The sequence below is a fragment of the Microcaecilia unicolor genome, chromosome 13, assembly GCF_901765095.1.
Source record: "Microcaecilia unicolor chromosome 13, aMicUni1.1, whole genome shotgun sequence".
In the NCBI taxonomy this organism is placed as follows: domain Eukaryota; kingdom Metazoa; phylum Chordata; class Amphibia; order Gymnophiona; family Siphonopidae; genus Microcaecilia; species Microcaecilia unicolor.
The window spans coordinates 100441617-100466972 of record NC_044043.1 but is presented as its reverse complement, the minus strand read 5'-3'; the positions used below and the strand labels follow the sequence as shown (position 1 = coordinate 100466972).

The window sequence follows — 25356 nt, the reverse complement described above, 5'->3', positions numbered from 1 at the left end:
GCTTAACCATTAGCCAACCAGGCAGTGGCCTAAGGCAGCAACTTCTGGGGGTTGACAAAGGCAAAGCAGAAAAATAGGTCCTGGGAGCCACACAAAGATCCATCAGCCCAGCGGGGGTGGGTCATTTTCAAACAAGCCAGCTGTGAATGGCTTTGGTAAATTGATTTCATTTTGGCATAAATGCACAGGAGGTGAAAGGAAGCCTGGAATGAGGGGGCATAGGATGAAGGTGAAATGGGACAGACTCAGGAGTAACCTAAGGAAATATTTCTTCGTGGAAAGGGCGGTGATGTGCTATATGCGTTTTAAAAGATTGCACCGAGAGAGATGGTATTAGATAATCACGGTTAAGTCTTACAGACAAGTAAGTGGGTGACCCATTTTTCACACCTGAAGCTGCAAAATAGCAAAATTGAATGTTAGCCCACTTGTTCATAAGACCATCTGCGGGGGAGGGGGTGCTGAAGTTAATTGAGGGGGCAGAAGTTTGGAGGTTCACCTAGGCCGGGCATTTATCACCTTTGCTCTAGTACCTGCCTTGACAAATAACCAGACTTTAATCTTCCTATGAAATCAAACATGTCGGAAAGTAATTCCTAATCCCAAAAGTAACCAATTCCACTGCTGAAGGACCTTAACAGCATCTGCGCAGTCGCAGGTAAACAAACGTATGTTCAGCAACTTCAATTCCTTTCTTTATGTCCAAGAGAACAATGATCTCTCAGTTGGGGTTGTTTAAAGCAAAGGGAAATTTAGCCTCAATACCTTACCCTGAAAGAGGATTTAGACTTACGCTTTAGCTCCAATCGGCATCCAGTGTAATTGGGCTAATTCAGGGTTGAAGCCACAGAATTATGAATTTGTTTGGAGTTGGGTTGATGGAATAATTAGAGAGATATTAGACCAGTGAAAATAAAATTTAGCAGTGCAATACTGCTCATGGAAAGAGAGTAACGCAACACCGCCTTGAGTGAATTCCTTCCAAAAGGCGGTAAATAAACCCTAATAAATAAATAAACCTTCACAGTAATGAAAATTTGTGAAAGGACCTGCTGGACTAATTGTCTTATATAAACTCTCAAAGTAAACATTGCATCCAGTAAAATTCCCAAGCATCTAACTTTAGTATGTAAAACCAACAAAAAGAGCAATTGAGAATGATATCAGACAATAAAAAACCAGTAAAATTAAGAGATAAAACATCTACCCAAACATTAGGAGAGAACACTTTCTTTTAAAATGTATTTAAAGAGCCACAGAAATCCCAGGTGCCTGAAGAAAATTTCTAGTTGCAGATAGAGTGGGCTGCAGATATAAATTGCATTCATCCAGTTTTAATTATCTTATTCTCTACCAGACTGCTTCAGGCGTATATTTTAGGGGGGGGGGGGGGGGGTAAAGCACCTTTCATATTAAATGATCTTTTGCTGAGTCGGTACATGAGATTTAGCTTAATGCTGGCTTATTCTGCTCTTAATTATCGCTGCCTTTTTAAAATTGGGCCTTCTCTTTCTTTTGGTTTCTTGGCTTTGAAAATCTTGTAATGAAATCTTGTCACGCTACACCAGCTGACATTGGTTTATGGATTTAGAGAGTATTAATGGAGCTCGGCATCAACCAACGACACTGTCTTGATTTGCATATTATTGCTGCTGTGCCAGACTCATAAACAGATGTCTGTAGCCTTCAGATGAAGAAAGACTAAGGAGGCTAGGGCTTTTCAGCTTGGAGAAGAGACGGCTGAGGGGAGACATGATAGAGGTATATAAAATAATGAGTGGAGTGGAACAGGTGGATGTGAAGTGTCTGTTCACGCTTTCCAAAAATACTAGGACTAGGGGGCATGCGATGAAACTACAGTGTAGTAAATTTAAAACAAATTGGAGAAAATGTGTCTTCACCCAACGCATAATTAAACTCTGGAATTCGTTGCCGGAGAATGTGGTGAAGGCGGTTAGCTTAGCAGAGTTTAAAAAGGGGTTGGACGGTTTCCTAAAGGACAAGTCCATAAACCGCTACTAAATGGACTTAGGAAAAATCCACAATTCCAGGAATAACATGTATAGAATGTTTGTACGTTTGGGAAGCTTGCCAGGTGCCCTTGGCCTGGATCGGATGGGCTTGATGGACCTTATAAATTAGTTTCAAAACTGATTATTTACATTTTAAGTGTAAGGAAGCGCATCATTGTCTTATATGAAATGTGATTAATGTTTGTAGCAGTGCAATTTAGGAAATAGAATTTCCTGAGTTATTTTCAGACTCCTATTGTAATACAATATAATACGAATACAATTGTTATATACTGCAGTTATCCCCAAAAGATGGTTCAGCGCATTTTATAATAAAAGAAACTGGTACCCCACTAGGAAAATCACATAAATGAATATAACAGGGCAAAATAAAAAGAAAATCATATCCATAATCAATGAAATTTAGGAAAGAAATATGATTTCAATGTACTGTTAAATTTCATACGATTAGTCTAAGATCAACGGGCAACGAATTCCATATCTATGTAGCCTAAGATAAAGTTTGAGAGTATGACTTTTTCAATTTAATGTACTCTAATGTTGGAAATGTGAGCGTTAGAATAAGAGAGAGGTGCACATGTTTATCCCTATTTGAGAAACAAAATAATGAAGTCATATAGTCAGGTGTTAGGCCATTAATGACCCAAAACACAAATTTTGCAAAGCTTAAAAAACAGTCAAGATTTAACTGGTAACTAATGTTTGCAGTCATTTCTTCTCCCTCCTCTTCTTCTTACTGTTTCTCTCACCCTTTCTCCCGCCCTTTCCCTTTTTAAAGGAACAAGGATCAAAGCATAACATACCCCGAAATCAAACCCAAATAGAATCCCCCAAATCCCAAATACACAACTTTCAGATTGTTCATTTTTGCAGATTACCTGGCAACACTGCCAGCCCACAGACCCAAACACGTTTCGAAACAAAATGTTTTTAACTTCACTCTGAATTGTCCAAATGACACCTCCGTCCTCAATTCCAACAGGAGTCAATTCCACCAAACAGGTACAAACCAGGAAAAAAAGCACTTTTCCCTAGTAGTTGTCGAGCGAGCCTGAGATGAATCAGGAACGGCCCATAAAAGAAACACTAGTGGATCTCAGAGATCTAACTGGGACATAACCAGTTAACCATTGATTTCAAATAAGAAGGAATCCCATTATATAATGCTTTATGCATCAGTGTCAAATTTTATAAACCGAGTGATACTCCATCAGTAACCAGTGGAATCAAATATGTAATGGGGTAAACATGGTCTTGCCACAACGATCAAATTCCCACATTCCGTAACATCCTTAACTGTTTCTGCAAATACCGTCCCAAATCCAAATATATAACGTTTCCATAGTCCAACTTTGAGATGACTAAAGAATGTAGGAAAATATGCAACTTGGAGAAGAGACATCCTATATAATAAAAGGCACCTCCAACATTCTGAAGCTGACTGCATGGCTGAGGCATTCCTGCTCTCTGTATCCATCTCCTGAATTGACATCACCTACTTCCGGGTTCGTCACAAGCAGAAGTGACCAACCACACGAGGTTTCTCGGCTTCAGAATGTTGGAGGTGCATTCTATTAAATAGGATTGGTCAGTTCCTTTCCTATATAATAAAAGGCACCTCCAACATTCTGAAGCTGACTGCATGGCTGAGGCATTGCTGCTCTCTGTATCCATCTCCTGAATTGACATCACCTACTTCCGGGTTCGTCACAAGCAGAAGTGACCAACCACACGAGGTTTCTCAGCTTCAGAATGTTGGAGGTGCATTCTATTAAATAGGATTGGTCAGTTCCTTTCCTATATAATAAAAGGCACCTCCAACATTCTGAAGCTGACTGCATGGCTGAGGCATTCCTGCTCTCTGTATCCATCTCCTGAATTGACATCACCTACTTCCGGGTTCGTCACAAGCAGAAGTGACCAACCACACGAGGTTTCTCAGCTTCAGAATGTTGGAGGTGCATTCTATTAAATAGGATTGGTCAGTTCCTTTCCTATATAATAAAACACACCTCCACCATTCTGAAGCTGACTGCATGGCTGAGGCATTGCTGCTCTCTGTATCCATCTCCTGAATTGACATCACCTACTTCCGGGTTCGTCACAAGCAGAAGTGACCAACCACGCGAGGTTTCTCGGCTTCAGAATGTTGGAGGTGCATTCTATTAAATAGGATTGGTCAGTTCCTTTCCTATATAATAAAAGGCACCTCCAACATTCTGAAGCTGACTGCATGGCTGAGGCATTCCTGCTCTCTGTATCCACCTCATGAATTGACATCACGTACTTCCGGGTCGTCATAAGCAGAAGTGACCAATCAAGCGAGGTTTCTCGGCTTCAGAATGTTGGAGGTGCATTCTATTAAATAGAATTGGTCAGTTCCTTGAAGCACAACCAGAGCTCAGCGTCCTTCACAGTAACGCTCAGACACCAGAGAGAGAGGGGGGCTGACACCAGAGGAGGGGGGGAGGTATCTCTGTCACACACACACACTCTCTCACACACTCTCTCTCTCTCACAGTCAATGTCTTTCTCTCACTCTCACACACTGTCTCTCACACTGTATCACATTCACTCTCTATGTGTCACACAGTCACTCACACACTCTCTTTGCCTCATACACTCAGTCTCACAGAGAGTCTGTGTCTCACACACACACTGTCTCTCGCACACACTGTATCTGTGTGAAACACTCTCTCTCTCACACTGTGTCTCACATACGTACTTGCACACACTCTCTCACAGACACACTCGCACCCAGACTCTCTCTCTCTCTCTCTCTCACACACAAACACACTCGCACATTCACTCTCTCTCTCACATACACTCTCTCAAACATACACACTCCGAGGAAAACCTTGCTAGTGCCCGTTTCATTTGTGTCAGAAATGGGCCTTTTTTTTTTTACTAGTAAGTACATAAGTAATGCCATACTGGGAAAAGACCAAAAGGTCCATTGAGCCCAGCATCCTGTCCCCAACAGCGGCCAATCCAGGTCAAGGGCACCTGGCAAGCTTCCCAAACGTACAAACATTCTATACATGTTATTCCCGAAATTGTGGATTTTTCCCCAAGTTCATTTAGTAGCGGTCTATGGACTTGTCCTTTAGGAAACCATCCAACCCTTTTTTAAACTCTGCCAAGCTAACCGCCTTCACTACATTCTCCGGCAACGAATTCCAGAGTTTAATTATGCGTTGGGTGAAGAAAACTTTTCTCCTATTTGTTTTAAATTTACTACACTGTAGTTTCATCGCATGCCCCCTAGCTGAGGTAGGGCTACGATAGAAGTCTATGAAATACTGAGTGGAGTGGAACAGGGAGATCTGGAGTGGAGGAGTAGCCTAATGGTTAGTGCAGTGGGCCTTGATCCTGGTAACCTGTGCTCAACTCCCACTGCAGCTCCTTGTGACTTTGGACAATTCACCTAATCCTCCATTGTCTTAGGTACAAAAAAAACCCTTATATTGTGAGCCCTCTAGGGACAGAGAAAGTACCTACATGTATATACAGCACTCAGGATGTCTAGAAGTGCTATGGAAATGATTAGTAGTAGAAGAATCACTTGTTTTACTCTTGTCAAAAATACAATGAAGCTACTATGTAGTATGTTTAGAACAAATCAGAGAAAATATTTCTTCACTCTAGTGGCATAGCTACAGGGGGGCCACGGGGGCCTGGGCCCCCCAAATTGGCTCTGGGGCCCTCGATTTGGTTGGCAAGGGTCCCCAAACCCCACCAGCGGAAGCATTTGTCCCGTGCTGGTCTCACATTGCCTGTCCTGTTTTCAGAAAAACGACCAAAATGGTAGGGGGTTTGCGCCACAAGACTTGAGAAGAGACTTGATGAGCTAAAGATTTACATCCTGGAGGAAAGGAGAGATGGGGTGATGTGATACAGACATTCAAGTATTTGAAAGTTATTAATCTACAAATCTACCCTTTCCAGGGATGGAAAGTTGGTAGAACCAGAGGACATGAATTGAGTTGTAGGGGGCTGACTCAGGGATAATGTCAGGAGAGGGTGGTAGATACCTGCAATGACCTCCAGGGGCAAGTGGAGATGAAAACGGTTAACAGAATTCAAAAACGTGTGGGATAAACATAAAGGAATCCTATATAGAAGGTGTGGAACAAAGCAAGCTTAGTGGTAATTAGATGGCAATACCAGTGATTGAGAAGCGAAGCCAGTGATGGGTAGACTTCTACGGTCTACGACTGGACGGATTTCGATGGGTTGGAGTGGGGCTTCAATGACAACTTCAGTGGTTGGGGAAGACTTCTACAGTCTGTGCCCTGGAAGCGGTGGGGACAAATCAGTATAATGTATGAGTTTATCTTGTGTGGAAGACTGGATGCACCGTGCAGGTCTTTATCTGCCATCATCTACCATGTTACTATGGCGCTCATTTTTAAAGTACATAGACTTACAACGTTACATGCACGAGGTGTATTTTCACAGGACTTAGACTTGCAAAGTTCCATAGTAACCTATATATATGTAACGTTGTAAGTCTATATTATTGTTCCACTTGCGAAAAAAATTTTTATGTAGGGACCTGTCAAAAAAGCTAATTGGTCTTACAGGATAGACTAGGCTTGATGGGCGACCTAAAGCTCCCCAGTGGCTTTGGTGGAAGACCGATGGTGTGAATTCCAGTACAACCAATGGGGCTGAGTGCGGCAAGTTGAACTGGAGACCGTAGGATGGAGGAGGGTCGACGCTCACCTACACAGAGCAGGAGAGGGGAGAATCACTCCTGCTGCAGTGCCGTCATAATCATAATTTTATTTCTTATTTTATTGCCTGCAGTGTTCATGAACATGTGGCTGAGGTTTCTTTCAGAGCTGTTTTCGCTATTGATAGCGGTGCGAGGCCTTTCCTGTTCACCTTGAAAGTACTAAGCCAACAGCACAGCCATCCTGAGCCCAGATCAAACTGGATCCCGGCCTGTGTTTAAGAGATTTATAGCCTTGCATTTCTTAGGGAATACAATAGGGAAATCAGAACTACAATTCCCTGCATGCAATGGGGGTAAAGTCAGAACTGGATCAGCCTGTTGGGCAAATACGGAGCCAGTTTGCAACCCTAAAAGCAGCTCCCCTGTTTGCCAGCACACAGCTACCTCTTTTGTGCCTGCAGTCCTGCAGCTTCCCAGCCCCTCCTCTCCCCTCCCCAGATTACAGAACAGCTACATCCCTCAGACTCCCTTTCTCAGGTCTGCATACAAAATCTCCCTGTTCCTTTCAGACCTGACAAACCAGTTCTCTGGGGGTTTTATTTGTGTGCATGAAACACGTTTCCTGATAAGGGGGGCAGAGGGGAGAGAAAGTGGAGGTGGAGGGGGAGGGCAGCTCTCCAAAAAAGGAGCAGACAAGTTAGCACAGGGCCTGCTGGCTGCTCTTTCTCTCCCTCTCCCTGAGTCCCTTCCTCCCCGTCTCTTTCTTGCAGTGAGCAAACAGTCAGGGGTTTATAGTCTCTCCTGCACATCCACACACACACACATGCCTCCCAGCACCAAGGGGGCTGTGCCAACAGGTGCTGGAGATGATTAGGTGTCTCCAAAAGGGAGGAGAAGAGTGAAAGAGACTGAGAAAGACAGACAAAGAGGAAAAGAGCAGCTTAGCTCCATGTGGGAAGTGACTGCTCGGGCTGCTCCTTTGTCCCAGGCTGAAGGGGAGGCTTGGCTTGCAGGGACTCTCCTGACTGCAGTGCAGTGCTCCAGGGGGACATTGAGGACTCAGGATGATGGACCTGGAGGCCACTAAGAACTGAACCTGAAGAGACAGAGAGCAGCCACCCCAAATGAGGTACTGTAAGGTCTCCCCTCACTTCCTCAGCTAAATCACTGGCTCTTTCTCTTTTCCTCTCTCCAGGAGGGTGATGCTGGAAATCCATCTCTCTAGGCTACTGGTTTTCTGGTCCCATTCCAGTCACCTTCTCTTTTGAACAGGATGGCTTCCATCTGCACAGTCCTGCAGGTTCCTCACTATTGTGGGGGAAAAGCCTGCTGGTTTCTGGGGTATCTATATGGAACTCTCAGTCCATCTGTATGTATTATACCCATACAAAGCTGCCAAGTTACCCACTTCCAAGAGGGAGCCTTTTGATCCAGACCTGGTTTTGAACGTAAATCCTAAGCTGGGTGGTATTTGTAGTTCTTGAGTCTACCCTTTGAGAACGGTACTATAGGTCCCATAATGCACCTGGAGAGGGTTGTCAGAAATCCAGGACCGGGCAAATTGGCAGCTCTGTGTTGAGCTGTTTTTCAAGAATCTGCTAGTTAAAGGTATAATACTCCAACCACACCTACTGCTCACCTAAGTAGGCTGTGACCCTCTTAGACAGAGAGCTAAGAATCTACTGTACCAGAACTCAAAGCCAAGGTGAGAGAGGTTACCTCAGGCAACGTAGCTCTGCAACAGGACTGAGATTGCCACCTAACCCCAGGTCAACTGAACAGGCGTATCCATGCCTGGGTTTATCCTAGTGCATGTATGGACTTGAGAGGAAAGCAGGGGGGTGGGGGGAAGCCTGTTTGATGGATCCAGGGTGACGTGGCAGCTCTACACAGGTGGGGAAACTCGGTTGTAGGAGGGAAGATGTCCTGGATTTTGTACATGCCCCTGTGCATTGTGGACTGTGTAGTGCTGATTTCAAACTGTAGCAACAGTGACTAGAAGTAGAACATAAGAATAGCCATACTGGGTCCATCAGTGGCCAATCCGGGTCCCAATAATAGTAAGATTCATGCTACTGATCCTAGGGAAAAGCAGTGGCTTCCTTATGTCTGTCTCAACAGCAGACTCTGGACTTTTCCTCCAGGAACTTGTCCAAACCTTTTTTTTTTAAACCCAGATACACTAACTGCTGTTACTGCATCCTCCAACAAAGAGTTCCAGAGCTTAACTGTTGCTTGAGTGAAAAAAAAAATATCCTCCTGTTTGTTTTAAAACTAGTACCATGTAACTTCCTTGAGTCTCCTATAGCCTTTGTATTTTTTGAGTTGCAAATTGATTTAGGTTTACTCATTCTTCACAGATCATTTCCCCCCTCAGCCATCTCTTAGCCTTTCCTCATATGAGAGCAGTTGCCCTTCTTTGGGCCTCTTCTAATTCTGCTTTATCTTTTTTAAGATATGAAGACCTGAATTGCACACAATATTCAAGGTGTGGTCGCACCGTGGAGCAATACAGAGCCATTATAATATTCTTTGTCTTATTGTCTACCTTTTTCATAATAATTCCTAGTGTCCTGTTTCCTTTTTTGGCCACTGTCACACACTGAGCAGAAGATTTCAGCATTCTGTCCACGATGACACCTAAATCTTTTTCTTGAGTTCTGACTCATAAGGTGGATCTTAGCATCAAGTGATTTATGATTTGTATTATTCTTCCCAACGTGCATCACTTTGCACTTGTCCGCATCAGGGGCTTAGCCAGACTTCGGCGGGAGGGGGATCCAGAGCCCGAGGTGAGGGGCACATTTTAGCCCCCCCCCCCGTGCCACCAACCCCCCCCCCCCCGGCGCCAACCCTTTTGACCCCCTCTTCCCGCTGCCGCCAACCCTCCACCGCCGCCGTCGGGTACCTTTGCTGGCGGGGGTCCCCAACCCAAAGTGCAGGACGTCAGACTCACAGAAATGGAAGCCTGCCCTTGCAGATCAGCAATGCGGCCGCACCGGAGAAGAGGACCGGCTGGCATGGGTTGGGCACTCCCGCCAACAAAGGTACTTGACAGCGGTGGGGGAGGGTTGGCGGCGGGAGGGGGGGGGTCGAAGGGGTTGGCGGTGGCCAGGGCCAAATCTACGGGGGCCCATGCCCCCGTAGCCCCACGTAACTATGCCCCTGTTCCACATTAAATTTCATCTGCCAATTTCCTAAACTCTTCCTGCAATGTTTCACAATCCGCACGTGTTTTGGCAACTCTGATTAATTTTGTGTCATCTGCAAAATCTCCTCATTTGTTGTTCCCATTTCCAAATCATGAATATGTTAAATAGCACTGGTTCCAGTGCAGATCCTTGGGGCACTCTGCTATTTATCCTGTTCCACTGAATTGACCATTTAACCCTCTGTTTTCTATCCATCAACCAATCCTAATCCACAACAGAATATTGCCTCCAATCCCATGACTCATTTTCTCAGGAGCCTCTCATGAGGGACTTTGTCAAATAGTCTCTGGAAATCTAGATACACTACATTGACTGGCTCACCTTTATCCACATGTTAAGAACATAAGCAGTGCCATACTAGGACAGACCGAAGGTCCTTGAAGCCCAGTATCCTGTTTCCAACAGTGGCCAATCCAGGTCACAAGTACCTGGCAAGATCCCAGAACAGCAAAGCAGATTTTGTGCTGCTTATCCTAGAATATGCAGTGGATTTTCCATAAGTCCTTCTTAATAATGGCTTATGGACTTTTCTTTTAGGAAATTATGAAACCCTTTTTTAAACCCTGCTAAGCTAACTGCTTTACCATATTCTCTGGCAACGAATTCCAAAGGGTAATTACTCAGTGAGTGAAGAAATATTTTCTTTGATTCATTTTAAATTTACTACTTAGTAGCTTCATTGAGTGCCTCCTATTCCTAGTATTTTTGGAAACAGTAAACAAGCGATTCATATCCACCCGTTCCACTCCACTCAGTATTTTATAAACCTCTGTCATATCTCCCCTCAGCTTTCTCTTCTCCAAGCTGCTTTAGCCTTTCCTCATAGGGAAGTTGTCCCATTCCCTTTATCATTTTTGCCGCTCTTCACGTATGTTTATTCACACCTTCAAAGAAATGAAGCAAATTAGTGAGGCATGTCTTCCCTTGGTTGAATCCACATTGACTCTGTCTCGTTAAACCATGTGTATCTAGGTGTTCAGCGATTTTATTCTTTATAATAGTTTCCACTATTTTGCCTGGCACTGACTTCAGGCTTATCGGTCTGTAATTTCCCAAATCACCCCTTTAAAAATAGGTGTTAAATTGCCCACCCTCCAATCTTCAGGTACTACGGATGATTTTAACGACAGACCTGCTGCACCTAATGCAGTAATAAATGGGGAACCGTAGGACATGCTCAGGCGTCCTTCAGTAACTCTGAAATCTGCGCTGACTGCGCACTAAAACTATGTTGTAATTGCTTTTTGAGGGGGCATGTCAGGGCGGAGAGGGGGCATTCCCGTGCTAACCAGTCAGCAGGCAGTAATGTAGATGTGCTACTGGTTAGCGCATGGATTCCCTTCCCAGGGGGTGGCGGTAAAGGCTCACGTGGTAATTTCAAAAAATGGCCCTGCACTAATGTTAACTTTAACACATAGCAATTAATGCAAAAAATAGGAAAAAAAGGCCATTTTTACAGCCACAGTGTGCGGGAGGGAAAAACCTGCTTAAGGGTGCGCTAAGGCCCTGGACACCATTATTCCTAGGAGGGAGTAATTTAAGCTACCTTGTTCACAGACTTTGTATATCACCTTTCAGTCGTAAATCGCATATGTTTGGTAATGTATTGAATGTCATGTCTGTATTCCAATGACAAATAACTATAAACAGAAATCAAGTCTGCTGTAAACATCCTCTTTCATATCATTTTTTAGAGATCCATCAGGAACGTTTTCTTCCACCCTAACAGCTATATGGACCATGATGAATTCCCTTTATCATATCCGTGTTAGGGTGAACACCCTCCTCCCCATATACCGATTAAACTGTTCAAAGAATGTGTTTTGTTTTTGTTCTTGATGTCCTAGTGATGACCCCCAGACGGGCATTTAGGTCGGATGTTTGGTACCCTGCTGGGCCATTAGGCTTGGTGATGCCACAGAGCTGATGCTTTTCCTCTGGAAGAGAGAAACCATTGCTGATGCCACTGTGAAAGCTTTTTTGAGCCACAGAGCAGGACTGAAGGACAGTCTCAAAGACATCCCTCTGGTCCTCAGAGCTGGCAAGGCTTATGCTTTCTGGGGTTCCAGCATCTGAGAGTTCTTTACTCTGTCCAGAGTTTGCAAATCTATTCATTGTGCCTTGCATGTGCCACTTTCATTTGTGTACAGACAGGAATCAGGACCCTGGTGTCTGGTCCTTATTCTGTTATAATATTTGCATCTTTGTGCATGTGATAGGGGAATTCTTGTGTGTGCCCCCCTGCTATTTAATTTGATTTAATTTTGGCATTTATAATCCGCTTAACCATCAAGTTCAAGGTGGAGAAGACTTTTGGAAACTGGAAGACTGGGCAGATGAAATTTAATGTAGACAAATGCAAAGCGATGCACATTGGGGAGAATAATCCAACTCATACTTATCTGATGCTAGGGTCCACTTTAGGAGTTGGCACTCAAGAAAAAGACTTAGGTGTCAATGTAAACAATATGCCAACATCTTCTGCCCAGTGTGAGGAGACAGCCAAAAAAGCAAACAGGATGCTAGGAATTATTAGGAGAGAAATGCAAAATAAGACTAAGAATATTATAATACCTCTGTATCACTCCATGGTGTGACCTCACCTTGAGTATTGTGTTCAATTCTGGTCGCCATATCTCAAAAAATGATATAGTGGAATTAGAAAAGCCTCAAAGAAGAGTGACCAATATGATGGAGGGGATGGAACTGCTCCTTTATGAGGAAAGACTAAAGAGGTTAGGGCTCTTCAGCTTGGAAAAGAGACTGCTGAAGGGGGGATATGACTGAGGTCTACAAAATCCTGAGAGGTGAATCGATTTTTTTTTCCCTCCACTCATTCAAAAAGTAAAGTGCAAAACCCAGGGAACACTCAATGAAATTGCGTGGAAATACTTTTAACACAAATAGGAGGAAATATGTTTTCAGTCAAAGAATAATTAAGCTCTGGAACTTATTGCCAGAGGAGGTGGTAACAGCAGTTAGCATATCTGGGTTTGGACAAGTTTCAGGAGGAAAAGTCCATGGTCTATTATTGAGATGGACATTGGGAAGCCACTGCTTGCCCTGGGATTGGTAGCTTGGAACGTTGCTACTATTTGAGATTCTGTCAGGTACTTGTGACCTGGCTTGGCCACTGTTTGGAAACAGGATACTGGGCTGGATGGACCATTGGTCTGATCCAGTATGCCTATGTTCTTATGAGAACAATCCAAGTTAAGACATTGTTATACAATAAAGCTCTCGCATACCAGTACATATTAACTATTGTGATATTAAAATACAGTGCACAAGCAGTTGTGCCTGACATTTCAACATAAACCTTGGTTTAATTAAATCTAGTATAGCCCTATGATAATAAAGCCCCCCCCCCCCCCCTAAAACCAGTATGGCCCTTTACTATTTCCTCATGTTAATACTCTAGAGTCTGTATTACCAGTGTTATAAATTTTTGGGGTCTGTTGGTGTTCCATCTTATTTTTGCAATTGCCAGGTTTTCAGAAGCTCATACAGTCTGACGTTAGTCTGATCTGCAATGCTAGAGAGTTCCATAGATCCACACTCCTTCCCAGTAGTGTGGTGTTAAATGTCCATTCCAGGCAGCAGACTTGATTTATTAGGTAGCACCAAATCTGATGTCATTTAAAGGTCTGAGAGTTGACCTGGGTTGATTGCAGAGGTTTTTGTAGATGACCTGGGGACAGACCTTAAAGACCTTTCAGCAGCCATTGAACTTCTATGACCTCTTGAATCTGTGTCCTGTGACTGGGGAACTGTAAACCCTTTGGCTACCTTCCATATTTTATTGGCAGTCTATTCTCCATATTTCTCCTGGGGTCTCTTTATGGCTTTTCTTGGGTCTCTTCCTTCCTCAGTTTATTAGGTTCATCCCTGTAATTTCTCAATAACTGAATCCCTCTCGCCTGTCAACCGTCACTAGGTATCTTATTTTTATATTTCTATGCAGTAAGTGGAATGTCTGGTGGTTAAGTTACTCTGCCCTTAAATACCTTAGAACACACACACATGGCACATTCCACCCCTACGTGCCAAAATACCCTTCTGCACTCACAGGGCCCTGCTGGAAACTGAACTTACTGGCAGCACCTTTTAACCTGCCTTTTTCTGTCCCAGGAATGTCATAAGTTCCAGCTCCTAGTTGGGCTGGGGGGGGGGGGGAAGGAGGTGCTGACAGCTACTGTTTGCCCACCCTACAAACCTGCAAATCTCCAAAAGAGGGGTGAGCAGAGGCACGAAACGTATTCTCAAAATTTACACTGTGACTGTCTTTGGAGCTGGCAGGTGGGGTCTTTGTGTGGCCTCCTTGGGACTATTTCTGCAGAGGTGCTGAACTTCTTGTTTGCTGCCTTTTGGGCTTTAGCTTTTTAGAAATCAAATGAATCACTTTCCCTTTCAGCCACTTTAGACCTTATTGAGAATGAAGTAGAATCCCCACCTCTAGAAGGTGATGGAAGTTCACATCAACTTTGCCCAGGGAAATGGGAGTCATTGCCCATTTGTAGCCGCCATGAGCTCTTCCATCAGTTTGCCTCCCAGCTCTTGGAGTCGGCCTTAGTAGTAACAATAACAAATACTTATTTATGGGAAGGCTGATGAATGCATGGAACCGATTTCCAGTGGAGCTGGGGGAAAGGCGAACGGAGTTCAAGAGAGCCTGAGATGGACACTGAGGATCTCCAGTTGTGCAGAAGTGAAGAGAAAGACGGAGATGAACTGGGATCAGTGAGATTCCACCAGAAAATGAGCGGAATAGATGGATCGTAACACGCTTTATCTGCTGTCATTTTTATGTAATTCTCATCTGTATTCCTGTAAAGATGGATCTGCAATTAGAATAGTTCTAGCTGGCTATCGCTTTGATATGCATTCCTTGACATCTGGGCACAGGCCACTGGATGGACACAGTACAGGAATGATGCACCATTGTATCTAGTATTTTCTTTGGCTTGTAATCCAATTTTTACTAACAGTGGTTGGAAAAGGTGGAATATAAATTTTAAAATTACATAAGAGCATAACCTTGCTGAGTTAGACCAAGGTCCATCAAGCCCGGCATCCTGTCAGTAGCCAGTTTGGGTCATTAATACTGTAAGATCACAGAAAGTAGATCAAATTTGGATTGATAATTTTTTATGCATTCCCAAGCCTCTTGAATCTCACTATCTTGAGCACATCCTCTGGGAAGTATACATTGAAAAAAAAAAAGTATTAATTCCTATTTGCTTTAAAAGTATTACTATGTAACTTCATGAAGTGTCCCCTAGTCTTGTACTTCTTGAAAGAGTAAACAATTCTTTCACATAAGAAAAGCCAGACTGAGTCAGACTAATGGTCCATCTAGCCCAGTATCCTCTTTCCAACAGTGGCCAATCCAGGTCACAAGTACCTGACAGAAACCCAAATAGTAGTAATATTCTATGCTACCAATCCCATGGCAAGCAGTGGCTTCCCCAATGTCCATCTCACTAAGAGACTATAGACACTTCCTCCAGGAACTTGTCCAAATCTTTTTCTTAAACCCAGATATGCTAACCACAGTTACCACATCCTCTGGCAACGAGTTCCAGAGCTTAACTATTCTTTTGAGTGAAAAAATATTTCTTTGTTTTAAAAGTATCTCCATGTAACTTCATTGAGTGTCCCCTGGTCTTTGTACACACCATTCAGTATTTTATAGACCTCTAACTCAAGAGCCCTAACTTCTTTAGTCATTCCATCCCCTTAATCCTTTGTGTTGCCTTTCTCTGTACCTTTTTATAATTATATCTTTTCTGAAATGCGACAGCCAGAACTGCACACAGTACTTGTGGTCTCACCATTGAGTGATACAGAGGCATTATGATATTTTAATTCGATTCTCCATTCCTTTCCTAATATTCTGTTTGCTTTTTTGGTTGTTGCCACACACACTGAGCAGAAGATTTCAATATATTGTCCATGAGGATACCTAGATCCTTTTCTTGTGTGGTAACTTAATGTGGAACCTAGCATTATGTAGCTATGATTCTCCCTTACATGCTTCACTGGTTCGCATTAAATTTCATTTTCCGCTTGCATGCCCAGTCTTCCAGTCTTGTAAGGTTCTTCTGCAATTGTTCACAATCTGCATGTGATTTAATAGTTTTGAATAATTTTGTGGCATCATTTGCGGATCATTTATAAAAATATATTAAATAGCACCAATCCCAGTACATGTCCACTATTTTCCTGTCTCAGTTGAGAGAATTGGCCATTTAACCCTACCGTCTGTTTTCGATCTTTTAACCAGTTCCCAACGCACAACAGAATGTTGCCTTCTGTCCTATGACCCTTTAATTTTCTCAGGAGCCTCTCATGAAGGACCTTGTATCTATTTTCAGAAAGCATTTGACACAATATCAACTGGCTGGCATTTATCCACATGTTTGCTCATGCCTTCCAAAAAATGTAGCAGATTGGTGAGTCAAGATTTCCCATGACTGAATCCATCTTGACTTTGTCCCATTAAACTGTATTTGCCTTTGTTCAGTAATTTGTTCTTTACAATAGCCTCTACCATATAACCCTACGCTAAGGTCAGGCTCGCTCGGAACTCTTTTTAAAGACTGGCATTATGTTGGCCATCCACCAATCTTAAGGTACTGTATATGGTTTTAATGAGTTAAAATGAAGAGCAGACCGGTCCTATCAAAATGTGGTCTTTATTCACTATACCATGCAGTGGAGGCGGTGCATGCAAATCTCTCTCATGGATATTCATTGTAGATATCATGAAAATCTAACTGACTGAGGTGCATCCAGTACCAGGTTTAGGAATCGCTGCACTACAGAATTTGGGAATTACATACACATTCCCAACACGGCCATGTTTTGCCCAGGGGGGTTGCACTGGAGCAGTAATTATTGTTGACATATATAAAAAATTTAAATTTAGTATACATAAAAAGTTAATCACCAAACTTAAACAGCATCAAATCATAAACATTTTAAGAAACATAAAAGTAGTATATAAACTTTAAAAGTAGTCAGTCTACAAGTGCAACTAATAGGAACAATATTTCTAAAATAAATGTAAAAGAGAAATGATAACGAGGAAACAAAAATTTCTTACCCAATTGGTATATGTTAAAGTTTTGCCAATCTGGTATCTGTTGAAGTAAGAGGAATGCATAGGGTTAAAAACCAGTGTGTACACCCAAGAAAAGCCATGGAATAAAAAAAGGGAAGGGGGGCTACTCACCAGCATCACAGACCCGAGTTGCTGTTGTACACTTGACCTACCTTAAATATCCTCTCAACAGGTCAGGTGGAAGGACGTTTGACAATTATATTCTATATTTAAAATCTCCCAATTCTGAATTGTGATAGATTTCTGAAGAGAAAAATAGGTGCGATACGACCTGGAAATGGTCTTTATTCCCTATATAGGTTATATCTCATCCAGGAGGCGAGGGGTAACCTCATATTCTCCATCAAAGTACAAAAAGACCCAGATAATGAGAGCATGGGGACCAAAAGAAAATATCAGTTCAGGAAATTTTAATGCAGATGTGTGTTGGCATGTTGGGTTTTGTTCGAACACATGCATATTTCAAAGCTGCAGATACTTTTTCATGCATCCAGCAGTCTTCCCCTGATTACTACGCAAGTGCTGTGCACATAAAATTTGCATGTCATTAGCTTTCTGCCTGGTGCACTTTTAAGTTTCCGGTAGAAGCCGTGCATTCAGCCATCCACGTACAGCTCTACTATGGGGTTTTCTGTGTTGCCTCTTAGTCCATCCTTTCCCTCCTCTGGTGATAAGTTTGTCTGGTTTGGGATAGTTGCTCTCCTAGTTAAATGACCTAGCTGGTAATCGGGGAGTCTGCTCTCTGGTGTGGGCTTCTGCAGCCCTTCCCCTCTCACACAGACTCAGATAGAGGAAAGACAGAAGATCCCAGGCCACCAGAGCCAAGAGCCTTCTATACCTCTTCCTGTTATGAGAGGAGACAAATCCCCTGACCACTGAAGAGACAGGCATGTCCCTCTCAATTACTCACAATCTAGGTAGGAGCAGGGAGTCAAAATCCAGGGGGAGCGGTGTAATATGGGTGTCCTCCAAGACCTGCTGTGTGTGGTACTGTGAGAAGAAGACTTAGAAATGTCTAGGGATGATCTCTGTTCCCTGTGGCATGATGGGATTGGGGTGTATTGTATTAGTTGTGTTACCATAAAGAACAGGATACTCTTGGTATGAGAATGAAGAATCCTATAACTTAGAGGGGGATATGTTTGGTCTGAACACATTCCAGACCTAGTTAACCCCCTCTTCCCCCCCCCCCCCCCCCCCGGGAAGGCATGTTTGCTAAAGGCTATGATAGTGCTGTCACCCAGAGTGTGAAGTGTACTTTGTAAAGCTTTCTGTGCTGGAGTTTGCTACACGGTCAGACTGGGGCCCACAGAATAATTGTGGCGGCCGGTGTCAGAATTTATCTTGCAGGGTCTCGGTACTGAGGTGAGGAGTGGATTAACCTTCTTTCTTCATGACTCGCACAGTAAATGAAACATGTTTGCATTGCCTGTTACACTTTGATAATACAGTATAGTGCTTTAGAGTGCAAAGCTGCAAATCTGGGAGATCCTGGTTCAAATTCCACCTCCACTACTGCTAGTAAATCACTTTGTCTGCATGGGCTCAGAACACAGATTATAAACTCTCTGTGGCAGGAATCTTGTAATTGGCATGAAGGGAAGGTGCCTGCGTCCATGTGCCTCTTGTGCTCATCCAGTGGTGGCTGGTGCTGCTCCTCGTGATCTTGGGTAAGTGACTTAACCCTCCATTGCAAAATTAGATTGTGAGTTTAAATAATCAAATGTATAAAACCACTAGGCAATGAGAAATTGTATTCCCAATATCATGCACAGCATCAGAAACAGTTTCAAAAAATCATAGCATTATTATCAACAATGCATACATTCATAATTAAAGATGAAAGAATATATCCTATATAGATGGTCTCAATCATTGTAATCAAACACTTTATGCAATCCAAAAACACTAGTCACGTGCAAAACCTTGAAGTAATCCAGACAGCAAATCCTTCCTCCAAATGTTCACAAAAGAACTCGATTATAAACAACTAGTGATACATCTTTATGGTGAATAATTCACAATTTTTCAATTCTCCAATCTTCAGTAGACTTATCCATATCACATCTCTGCATAGTGTCAACACATTAGGTCAGCCCGACACAGTGCTGTTTCGTCGCTATAGCATCTTCAGGAGCTGAGAATCTGCACATACAATAATATAACCCACTCAAACTAAAGCAACACACATTATCCCATAAGAATTATAATATAAAATACCATTAATCGTACCTTATCGCTTCTAAGTTTATTTGTAGCATGAAATGTTAAGACTCCACCCGGGGATCTCTCACTACCAAAGTTCAATCCATGTGGCTACAAAAATGCCAGCACATGCACCATGACACCAGCGTTGAAACTCAAGGAAGGAAACTTCCCTTCCTCCAAAAACCTCTCTCTTGATGGCTCATTACATCATCCAGTTTAGCGCACTTCCCCCCCACTCAACCTCTTGGTTCAGCCCATTAGGGATAATTGTGTTCCACGAAATATACACTTTTGTTCTAGTCGCATTAGCTATCTAGACATATCCCCACCCCTGGGAGAATCCAACTACATGATGACCATCATCCAACGCTCAACTGGGGTGGGGGAGGATACTTTCTCTGTACACAAATGTTGCTAAGATGTTCTGTCACTCGAAGCTTAATTTATCTACACTATGGAAGACCTTGCTAAGAGCACATATCAAATGGAGTCGTATCATTTACCCAGTACCGGAAAACTCTAGGACAGGAAAAGAAGGGCCCTCGCAGCTTTAATCACCAAAGAGACCACATGACCTTAGATTTAGATTGCGAGCCCACTAGGGATAGAAAAAGTACCTGCATATAATGTAAACAGCTTAGATTGTACCTCATAAAGGTGGTATATTTAAAACCCTTTTACCTCCTTATGTGACCTGAAGATTGAGAGGAAAATGAGAGGCCCTCATATTGCTACTGAGCAATGGCAAAATCAGTTGGTTGTGCAGCATAACCATCCTCTCCTTCATATTCAGCAGAGGACAATGTTTGTGATTGTTCCATGTAAGCAAGCCCCATCCATTCATAGTTCAGAGAGGAAGGGGGAAGTCCCATTTCCGCCACTGGAAGTCTGATATTGTTACTTGGCCCTGTTGCTTTTTGTTCCCTGAACTCTTTCCGTAACACCCACTTTTCTCTTTCCTTGGCCAACTTAACTCTGGCACAGAAGCAGAAAGCAGAATCCCAAGGAGCCTTCAGGAATGGGGGCGTCAACCAACTCAAGATTTATTGAATAGACCCTGCTCAATAAATCTTGAGTTGACGCCCCCATTCCTGAAGGCTCCTTGCATGTTTGGTTTCCCTCTCCTGCGTTGCCTTAACTCATTTTCCAGTTTGACTTTTTTCAGTCAATGTTGCTTGCTCAGGAACAGGATGGGTAACAACCCTTCAAATGTCCGGTGGCCACAGAACGATGTGGGATTCTTTCTGCCACATTGCTATAGTCGACTCACTGATTGTAATCTTGGTGGCTCCTGTTTAATCGTGGCTGGTAAATTATTGGGTTGGGTGTGAAGATAAAGAATGATAGCAAACACCACCACAGAAGTGTGCCTCTCTCTGTTTTTTTTTTGTCTGAGATACTGCTGAATACAAAACCATTTCAATCATAAGTATTGCCATACTGGGACAGATCAAAGATCCATCAAGCCCAGCATCCTGTTTCCAACAGTGGCCAATCCAGGCCATAAATACCTGGCAAAATCCCCAAAAAGTACAAAACGTTTTATGCTGCTTATCACAGAAATAAGCAGTGGATTTTCCCCAAGTGCATTTTAATAATAGTCTATGGACTTTTCCTTTAGGAAGCCGTCCACCTTTTTTTTTTTTTTTTTAAAACCCTGCTAACTAACTGCTTTTACCACATTCCCTTCTTTCTCTGAACATTATGAATTGCTGACACGTGATCTGATGTTCCTACCACCTAGGGTGCTACTTTGCACTGGGAAAAGAGGTCAAGGTGGAAGTCAATGTTATATGGGGATGTGCCTGCCCGCAAGGTACAAACTGCGTGGCCAGTGACCTTTCAAGGCATTTAGACCAGAAATAAACAGAGTGCGGAGCGAGGACTGGCAGTTTGTCTCTCAGCTGCCACATCACATAATAATTTCAGTCACCGGCAGGCATAGTGCACTTTCTCCTGGTTTCCCCTCCTTTCTTTTGCAATCACTGCTTGAGGGCTTGGACTTAGATTTCCCTGCTAATGCTTTTTTTAAAATGTGACTGCAACTGTCTCATACACTCTGTTAATACATGCTGTTGTTTTAACCCTTTAACTCCCCCCCCCCAAAAAAATGTACTTACCTGGGTAAAATATGCTGGTTGCATGGGGGGAGTGGAAGAGGCAAGGGGGCCACACAGAGTGGGGGATGAGGGAATGAGGAGAATCAAAGAGCTGTATGAGGGTGGGGGTGGGGGTGTATATTCTCCACATACTCTTCCCACTCTCCACCACATTGTCCAGCTGAAGAGCTGGGAGCAGAAATGAGGGTGCGATAGACCCTGAATGATTTTCAGAAAACTGTTTCAGGAGCTATCTAACCAATGTAACATAGTAATGTGGAGGGGCATAATCAAACGGGCGCCCATCTCCGGGGACGGCCCCTGAGAAGGGGAGGAGCTAACCGTATTATCGAACAAGATGGGCGGCCATCTTTCGTTTCGATAATACGGTTGGGGCCGGCCAAATCTCAACATTTAGGTCCACCTTAGAGATGGTTGACCTAAATGTTGAGATCGCCGGACTTAGAGATGGGCGGCTTGGGTTTTCGCCAATAATGGAAACCGAGGCCGGCCATCTCAAACCCGGCGAAATCCAAGGCATTTGGTCATGGGAGGAGCCAGCATTTGTAGTGCACTGGTCCCCCTCACGTGCCAGGACACCAACTGGGCACCCTAGGGGGCACTGCAGTGGACTTTATGAATTGCCATACTTTGTATTGTTGTTTGAATATTTTTACTGCTGTAATTGGCTATTGCTTATGTTTGACTTATTCTTGCTGTACACCGCCTTGAATGAATTCCTTCAAAAAGGCGGTAAATAAATCCTAATAAATAATACAATTAAAATTCCATTTGCAAGATAAAAATTACATTGAGGCATATTTTCAAAGCACTTAGCCTCCCAAAGTTCCATAGAAACCTATGGAACTTAGCCTCCCAAAGTGCTTTGAAAATATGCCTCTTTATCTTTTAAAGAAGAAGGTAAGAAAAAAAAAATATAAGTATATTTATGTAAGTATTTAAAATGCCTTCATTTTTGCTTTTTATTTTATTTTCCGAGTCAATATAGCTAAAGATATTTCATTGTATTCCGCATAACCTATCTCTTTAACAAAAGCCTACCATGAGAACCCATAATTACTTGAACACAACCCTTACACTCCTTTATTCAGAATGTCTCACTGTACAGCTGCATAACCAGATCCTCTTGCTTTCTTTTACCTCTTTGCAACACCAATTGTATTTCTTCCCTGCTATGGCGATGCCATAACAGATCTTTGTAAGCCACATTGAGCCTGCAAATAGGTGGGAAAATGTGGGATACAAATGCAATAAATAAATAAATGTCCTGCCTCGGTTCCAGCCACCCCAGCACTGCTCACACTGCTTAAATGCATAAGTGCTATTCAAATTTCAAATGCATCTTTGAATATGTAAGATTTGAGGTGACCCTTAAATGAATGACAAGATGGTTCTAGCCGTAAAATTAAAGGTAATGCATTCCAAAGTGACGCTAAAAATTGATTCATGAATGGTATCCAAAATGTATCAGGATGAGGGAATTGTCAGATCATTTTGTTGAGAGGAACGCAGGACTCAAGAGGTAGAATATGCACTAAATACATTGGTAAAAACATAGGGAAACCTGAGTAGTAAGTACAATGTATTAATATGAGGAGTTTCTTTTAAGTGATTCGGTGTTGAATGGGTAACCAATGTTCGTTTTGCAACAGCAATGTTACATGATCAGATGTTTTTCCTCCATCGATGACCTTCATTGCAGTATTTTGGCTTAATTGGAGGCGTCAAATGTCAGTGAACCTGATTCCCTTAAACAGATAATTGCAATAGTCCAGATGTGTGATATTGAAAGAATGGACTAATGTTCTTTAGTGCTTTCTCTGTCAGAAGAGCTTTCACAGAATGAATGTTTCGATTTATAAAAAAATCTCCCACAGTGTCTTCCTGCTGGCGCCCCCTTGGGGACAGTTACTCTGTTTGTTTTTTTTCAGCACCATGTTGGCTCTAGGTGAGTTGGAGTCGTTCAGTATCCAGATTCCTTCATGATTTGCATAGTTTGGACACTGCATGGCTCAAATTCACTGAGTGGCACCATTCCAAAGCAAAACAGAACGGTTGTTCTGGAGGCAGTGCCAGCAGCAAGCTTCGAGAAAAGAGTGGGTGAAAGCAGTGTGTGATCTTGTGGGTCTGACTATTTATGTTTAAATGGTTTTATTAGAGCATCAACATAGCAACCACAAGATAATATATCATTCCATACATCTCTGTACAAGTTCTAACAGTGCATTGCTAATATCAGATATGTAAAGGCTGAAACAGCTTTTTAAATTAACTCCCCATCCCTCTTCCCTCAAATAATCACAACTATAAATAACTTGTAAACTTCTAATTGGACCAGATAAAACAATCTTTAGTCAAGGACCACATTTATCTATAACTGTTAGACCAATCCCATCCAGGCAGCCCCCATATCCCAAGATTCAACTCCACCAGGTCCCTCCAATCCTCTCCGCCATAAGCTACCGCAGCCTCTGAGGAGTGAGGACTCTGCTTTTTATAGGAGACATCCTTTGCCATTCCAGCTCAGACTTCGTTGTAGCCTCTGCAATGATAATCACTCTGCTTTCCTAACTAGCTTTGGGAATATGTTGGCAATCCTTGTAGACAACTAACAACTTATAGCAGCAGCTTCAGAGAGCATTTTCCATCTCACAGATAGGCTGCAGAGAATACCTTCTCCTGCTTCCACCCACCCTACCCCTCTACCCACCCACCCCTAGAGTGACATGTCTTATATAACCTCCCTATCAACCCACTCATTACTTTACCTCACCCATTTCTATTCTTCTATCACCTTCTCCCACTACTCCAACCAGAGTTACACCTAATCACACTGACCACCCTTCAACATCTTCTGTCCTTCTGTGACTGTTCTCTTGTGCTTGACTGCTTAAATATTTTAAATTTAAATGCTTTACTTTTTGTCTATTAGATTGTAAGCTCTTTGAGCAGGGACTGTCTTTCTTCTGTGTTTGTACAGCGCTGCGTACACTTTGTAGCGCTCTAGAAATGTTAAATAGTAGTAGTAGTAGTAGTAGACATGTAATTAACAGCAACTAACCCATATGCCACCTCCCAACCTCCCTTTCCCTCCTAACCCACATATTCACACCACATTCATCCTATCTCATTCAATACCTGACTTCGTGCTCTAGAGGAGATAGTTCTTAAGTAGGCTCCCCAGACTTTAATAAAGAACTGTCGCCTTTTTACCGTATGCCGCGCTTCCCAAAGCATCAGCTCATGCAACTTATTTCTCCAGTACCAGTATGATGGGGCCTTGTTGGAAACCCAATGACTGAGAATACATTTTTTCCTCAAGATACTGGACTTGCTTGGGTCTGACTATTTAATGGCACATTGGCAGAACTGAGGGAGGGAAGGACCTAGGCAAAGGGGGGATCAGAGAGGAGGAGACTTTCCTCCTTCTGTGAGGAGCTCCTCTTGTACCCTATGCACACCTACAGAGTGCAGTGGAAGAATTTTGTTTTAATACAGATCAAAGAACTAGGGAGACGTCCAGATTGAGAACAGAATAACTGGCACACGTTTGTTCGAGTCTGAGGAAAAGGCAAGATAAGGGGTTGTTTCTAAAGGACAATGTATGCAATTCAAGCCAGGTGCTCAGTAGTCACTGGAGGTGTAAACCAGGTTCTGGTTTCAAGAGGCAGTGCCAGCTGCCCCAGTTGTCATGGGATGCCATGGAGGGGATGGGAGAGAGCTGGTGTTAAATGAGGGCCACGAGCATTCCGCACTCCTGCAATGTGTGCATTTCTCAGTTTAGATGGAAATGAGACAGAGTAGAGTAAATAATTATTTTCTTTTCAGCCCAGGCAAGAAAATTAACTGTAATTAAGGTGTTTGCTAATGGGATCTGGATGCAGTTGAAATATAGTTAAGTCACCAATAGAACCGAGTGGGTTTACATTCCTGGAATGTAAACTACTAAGCACACTTCGAGTTTCTTTTTAATTTC

The 25356-nt window shown here is 42.9% G+C and overlaps 1 protein-coding gene across 2 annotated transcripts in view; it reads left to right on the top strand.

Moving 5' to 3' along the window:
* The first annotated feature begins 7447 nt into the window (after positions 1-7447).
* Positions 7448-25356, top strand: part of LOC115456751 (rho guanine nucleotide exchange factor 19-like) — a 63516-nt gene continuing 45607 nt past the window's right edge. For both annotated transcript variants that reach the window (XM_030186022.1, XM_030186023.1), the window contains exon 1: positions 7448-7843. The gene's annotated coding sequence lies outside the window, so the exon portion shown is untranslated. The remainder of the gene's footprint in view (positions 7844-25356) is intronic.